The sequence below is a fragment of the Hemitrygon akajei genome, chromosome 22 (genome assembly GCF_048418815.1).
Source record: "Hemitrygon akajei chromosome 22, sHemAka1.3, whole genome shotgun sequence".
Taxonomy (NCBI): Eukaryota; Metazoa; Chordata; class Chondrichthyes; order Myliobatiformes; family Dasyatidae; genus Hemitrygon; species Hemitrygon akajei.
Window position 1 is genome coordinate 45,627,807 of NC_133145.1, and position 5,924 is coordinate 45,633,730.

At 42.5% G+C, this 5,924-nt stretch overlaps 1 long non-coding RNA gene across 1 annotated transcript; it reads left to right on the forward strand.

The window, feature by feature from the left end:
* Positions 1-642: 642 nt before the first annotated feature.
* On the forward strand, positions 643-3,068 carry LOC140714888 (uncharacterized). The gene is made up of 2 exons (XR_012096020.1): positions 643-965; positions 1,208-3,068. It is a non-coding gene; the product is annotated as an uncharacterized lncRNA (long non-coding RNA).
* The last annotated feature ends 2,856 nt before the right edge of the window (positions 3,069-5,924 follow it).

Consider the following 5,924-nt stretch of genomic DNA (forward strand, 5'->3'; position numbering starts at 1 on the left):
GGTGATGGCTCACCACCAAAAAACGCTGGACAAATGCCAAAACTAAATATTAAAAATTCCAACGTCAATGCAGTGATCAAGCCCTTAGGGGTGATTTTCCCAGGACAAGTGATCTCTCGCACAAAGTGCTCTCCTTTCATTGTCTAATATTCCTAAATTCATGACAATAGCTTTGTCCAAAAGTACAGGTTTCAAGGCCAGGGAAGTCTCCCACTGAATTCATGACAATCCAAGTATAATAGAACATTTGCTGATCTTCCGAAAGCTGGTGGTAAGAGCTTTCTGATACTTTCTACTCATGCTGGAGGCACTGACATCACCATCTCAGTGGAACTAGTAACTCATCTGTACCTGGTCTGACTCTTACTCGTCTGCAGAGGACGAGGCGACAGATCCATTCAGACTGGTAAGGTGGAATGCAAAACCCTTCACGTGAATGAATGCTTTGAAGCTGTGACCATCCACTGAGCCAAACGTTAAAAGACATGCCGACACTTTCCAAAGCCTTATTTTATAATTGTGGTGAACTACATATACCTGTCTGGACACGCCCCACCCTGCTGACTGCTCCTGTGGCTCCTCCCACAGGCACCTGTATAAAGGCGATTGGAGGCATTGCTCCTCCCTCAGTCTCCAGGATGTTGTGTGATGGTCGCTTGCTGCTGACAGACTTTTCTTCCAGTTAATAAAAGCCTATCTCTCGCCTCACGTCTCCGAGAGTTATTGATGGTGCATCAATAACTAAGTGCAATTCATCTTTAAGAACTGCCTGTCTTACCTCCAGAACAGCTTTCAGACTCATCCATAAAGAATTATAGTTAACTTTATTTGAAACACTTGATCTAAGAGACAAGATGGGGTATTATGCAACTGCACACTTCCTATACCAGCATATCAGTCTGGCAAGAAATCTTACATTGTCGAGTGTTCCAACCTCACTCCGGGGACATCAGCATTCAGTTTAGGCAAGTACAATACTGACAATTAACCACATACTTTTTGGAGGATGTTCTTGGATTAAGTATTACAATAAAATCATGATCTGGTGATTCGGAGGGGATGTTTAAAGAGCCACAGGAGTTATTTGAAGAATGCATTGTTCCGGTTGCCTTCAGCCAAACACAAGTAGCTACCTGTTAATTTTATTTCCAATTTGACGAATTTCCACATTTTAAAATAATTAGTTTGAATTGGTGATTTGTTTCAGGGCACACTTGGGCAGAAAGCATTGGGAGAGATTTGAGTTAAAGTTCAAATAATCTTCTACCAACATACCACAACAAAAAGCTATAACTCAGAAATTCCCTGAAGATTGAAGATATGGTACATTTTGATAGATCACACACGTTTTGTTGGCTGGTCTTAATAATTAATAAACAGATCACTTCCATTGGGTTAGAGTGTTTGTGGAATAGTTGGCATTCTTTCGGTGAACAACGCGAGAAATAGTTAATCAGGCTTTGAAATGGAAAGCAGACGTTCGCCCAGTTTTAAAAGGATTGAATGCAGAAGAGTGGATTTACATTGCTTGGTGAGGAAAGCAGATTTTACTGCGAATTTAGCTGTGAGTAGCGGCGCGCAGTTAATGATGAACGTCTAGAGACACGGAGCTACCGTACCGTAAACTAAAGATTAGCTTTGTTACATATAGATTGAAACATTCAGTGAAATGTGTCGTTTGCATCAAATCATATCAGCGGGGATTGCGCTGGGAGCCCATGCTTTTGGGCACCAATATAACGTCCCTCAACTCACTGACTTTAAACATATATCTTTGGAAACCAGAGCACAGGAAACCCATGCGGTCACATAGAGGACAGCGGCCGGTATTGAACCCCGAATGGTGATCGCTGAGGGGGTCCCCATGCTGTAAAACTGACGGAGCCTAATGTCCGACTTCTCTTTCAGTGGCTAAAAACTGGCGTAATAATGGTGATTTCAGGGAAGAAAACCCCGCCACCTTTACCCATCAATTCTTAACTGAACGCCCCGTCCTGAAACATTCAGGGATGGGCAATAAATGGGTGTGTGTTCCTGTGCTGAGAAGAAATACTCCAATTGAAAAAAATATCCACAAAGTGCCTCGGTGCATCAATGGCAAATGCAAATCTCACCCCCGAAAACTCCTTTATTCCTGTCCATCGGGGGCATTGCTCCCTCTAAACTGCGCAGGTGCGCGGCCGGACGGCAACTGGAGCGCTCCCGCGCACCGGGACTCGGAGGCGCGCCGCTGGAATAAAGTGTCGGACAGTGTTCAGGCTGTGTAATAGTTCCCCGGTCCGCGCATCTGTAAAAAGAAATCGGAGGAAAGGTTGATCGGGACCCGAGTCACCATGAAGATCAGAAAGCCGGAACACAAGCACCCTGCTGTAATTATCATTGTATGGACGCCCGTTTGTTTACGATGCTTTGCTTTTAATGTGCTCCCTGCAAAAAAAAATGATCACGCACACAACTCTGCTGTCTCTGTGTTATTTTAATGCTTTGTAAGTCTTAATTACTGTCGGAACAATTTTCCACGGTAATTTTTTAAGAAATATTTTTTCTCTTTCAGACTATTTAGCTCAGTTTTGCACCTTTATTCCACTTTTATTTCCTCTATTTTTCTTTCTGTATTTGAATTTAGATTTTATTTATTTTCCCTGATTTATATTTACTGCCTCGGTGCAATCGAGATTAATTGATTGTGAAGATGCATGTCTTGTTCATTGAGCCCATTGGAAGGAAGATGCATTTGGATGGACGACTGACAGCATCGTGGTTTGCAAACCCCCTGTGGAAAGTCAATGGAAAATTGAATGGCTCGTTCACAGCTCACAGCAGCATTCACCTTTAATATTATAATACCAGCGTATAGCACATTGGGTATATGTCAGACAGTCAAGAGTCAAATGCATTGAAGTGACAATAGACTTAATTCATTCCAAGAAGTGATTTGCTGTGTTCTGCTGCTCTGCAATTTATTGTGTAATTGTTGAAGTATCCGGTTTGCATTTAAGAAACATAATATTGTAGCTTATGTGGTTTTGAACCATAACGCCTTGAAGTAATTAAAATACTTGACTGAACTTCTTGCGGGATAAGAGAAAGGTAACTATGTACCTGTAACTTCACACCTTTACTTACGATGAAAGACTCAGCAAGGGATCACGCGGTGGATGTAGAATATTATTCTTTACTGGTGCCACTTACAGGGAAGCTGCTGGAGGCAGAGGTTCTTCCTGTCCAAACAAGTGCAATAAAGTTCTTGCAATATATGAGAAACGATAGGAGTTGTAGCAGATATCACTGGTAGTGCTATTAAAGGCACTTGCTCACCAATAAGCTGCTGTTCAATGGCCAACGTGGGATTTGTCATGACCGCTCATCTCCAGGCTTATCATAGCCTTGGACTAATTGTGGACAGAAGAGCTGAATTCCAGAGGTCAAATGAGAATTGCTGTCCATGACATCAAGGCAGGTTTTGACAAAGTGTGGTACTAAGGGATTGTGGTCAAACTGAAATCATTGAGTACCCAGAGGATAACATTCCATTTCAAGAGTATTTAATGTCATTCCCAACATATAAGTGTCAAGGAGAATTAAATAATTGTACCTCCAGATCTGATGCAACAGAAAAAAGACACAATAAGAACACAATAATAAAAAAACGCAATAAATGTAAATAACATACGATAGCTTATATACATAGATTGATTGTATGTACATAAAGTGATGCTAGGCACAGGAGGGACTGTACATAAGGTGACTAACAAAATAATAAAGTAGTGGTGGTGGGGTGGGTTAATAGGTAGAGGTGTTGATCAGCCTTACTACTTGGGGAAAGTAACTGTCTTTGAGTCTGGTGATCTGACGTGGATGCTACGTAGCCTCCTCCCTGATGGGAGTGAGACAAACAGTCCGTGAGCCGGGCGGGTGGGACCCTTCGTAATAATGCTGGCCTTTTTCCAGCACCGGTCATTGATGCTGGATCAGTGTGTTTCGGTGATACGTCGGGGAATTTTGACTACCCATTATGGAGCCGCCTCCTCCACTGCAGTACAGTTTCTGTACCATACACTGATACAGTAAGCTTTGACGCACTCTACTGCACACCTGTAGAAGGTAGTGAGTATCGATGTGCATAGTCCAACTTTCTTCAGCCTCCTCACAAACCAGAGGCTTTGGTGAGTTGTCTTGATTTTTTTTTTTTGTAGGATGTGATCTGGGACCGTAAAAGGGTTGTGTAAGATATGCACTCCCAGGAGTTTGAAACTGTTTGCAGTTTCAAACAAAGGGTGCACAGGGGAATATGGTTATGCTTGTTGCAGATCAATCACCCCAGTCCCAGGACATCACTGCAGAAGCTCCTCAGGGCAGTGTCCTAGTTCCATCCTTCTTCAGCAACTTCATTATTCACCTTGTCTTATAAGATCAGAAGTAGGAATGCCTGCTGATGATTGCATAGTTATCCTATTTATAATTGCTCAGTAAATAATCCTCACGTAACAAGACCGAATCAATATGGAGACATAGAGAACTCTAGCGCAGAAACACATATTTTTCAACCCATCTAATCCATGCCAAGCTGTCATTCTGTGCTCCTAGACCATAGCCCTCCCTACCCCACCCAGCCACATATTTATCCAAACTTCTCTTAAATGTTGCAATCAAACCCACATCCACTACTTCCACTGGCAGCTCATTCCACACTTGCATCTCCCTCTGACTGAAGAAGTTCCCTCTTGGGTTACTATTAAATATTTCATCTTTCACCCTTAACCTGTATCTCTAGTTCTAGTCTCACACAACCTCAGTGGAAAAAAAATGCCTGCTTTCATTTATCCCATCTATACCGCTCATAATTTTATATACCTCTATCAAATCTTGCCTCATTCTCCTATACTTCAGGGAGTAAATTCCTAACCTGTTCAACCTTTTCCCTATAACTCAGGTCCTCAAGTTCCGGCAACATACTTGTAAATTATCTCCGTACTCTTTCGATGTTGTTGATACCTTTCCTGCAGGTAGGTGACCAGAACGCTAGGTAACTGACCCACAAAAGTGTTGGCTAATGACCATCTACAATGAGAGAATCTAAATGATCATTTTCATAATAGAATTACCAGGACCCCGCCTCACTCTGCCAACATTCTGTGGATCAACACTCACCAGAAGCCAGTCATGTGCCATGGCCACATAGACTCATAGATTTATTGAATAGCAAGTAGCCCTCTGGCCCAACTTGTCCACTCTGACCAGGTTGCTTATCTAAGCTCATCTAATTTACCTGAATTTGGCTGAGATCCTTCTAAATCTTTCCAATCCACCTGCTTGCCCAAATGTTTTCTCAATGTTTTATTTGTACCTGCATCCAGCATTTCCTCTGGCAGCTCGTTCCACACATCCTCCACCCTCTGCAGGAAAAGTTTTCCTCTCAGATCCTTTTAAATCTTTTTCTCTCACGTTAAGCCTATGCCCTCTGGTTTTAGACTTTTTTTTCTCCAGGAAAAAGCCTGTGATTACCTTATCTAGCTTTATAAATATCTAGAACAGGGGTTCCCAACATGGGGTTCAGGAACCCCTCAGTTAGTGGTAGGGGTCCATGGCATAAAAAAGGTAGGGTACCTTTGCCTGTAAGGACACCACTCAGCCTCCATTTCTCCAGGGAAAACAGCTCCAGCCTATCCAATCTCGCCTTGTAATTCAAACCTTCTAGTCCAGGCAATACCCTTGAGAATTGTTTCTGCAACCCCTCTAGCTTTATCACATCATTACAATCATTACTACACTTCCGGATATCCTGCAGCAATAACTTACTTCTTGATATTCCAAAGTCCTTCTAACATCTACAGAGCACAGATCAGGAATGTGATGGAATAACTCCCCTCTTGCATGGGTGAAGTAACACCCACAGCCTCTCAGAAACTGAGAACCATACAGTA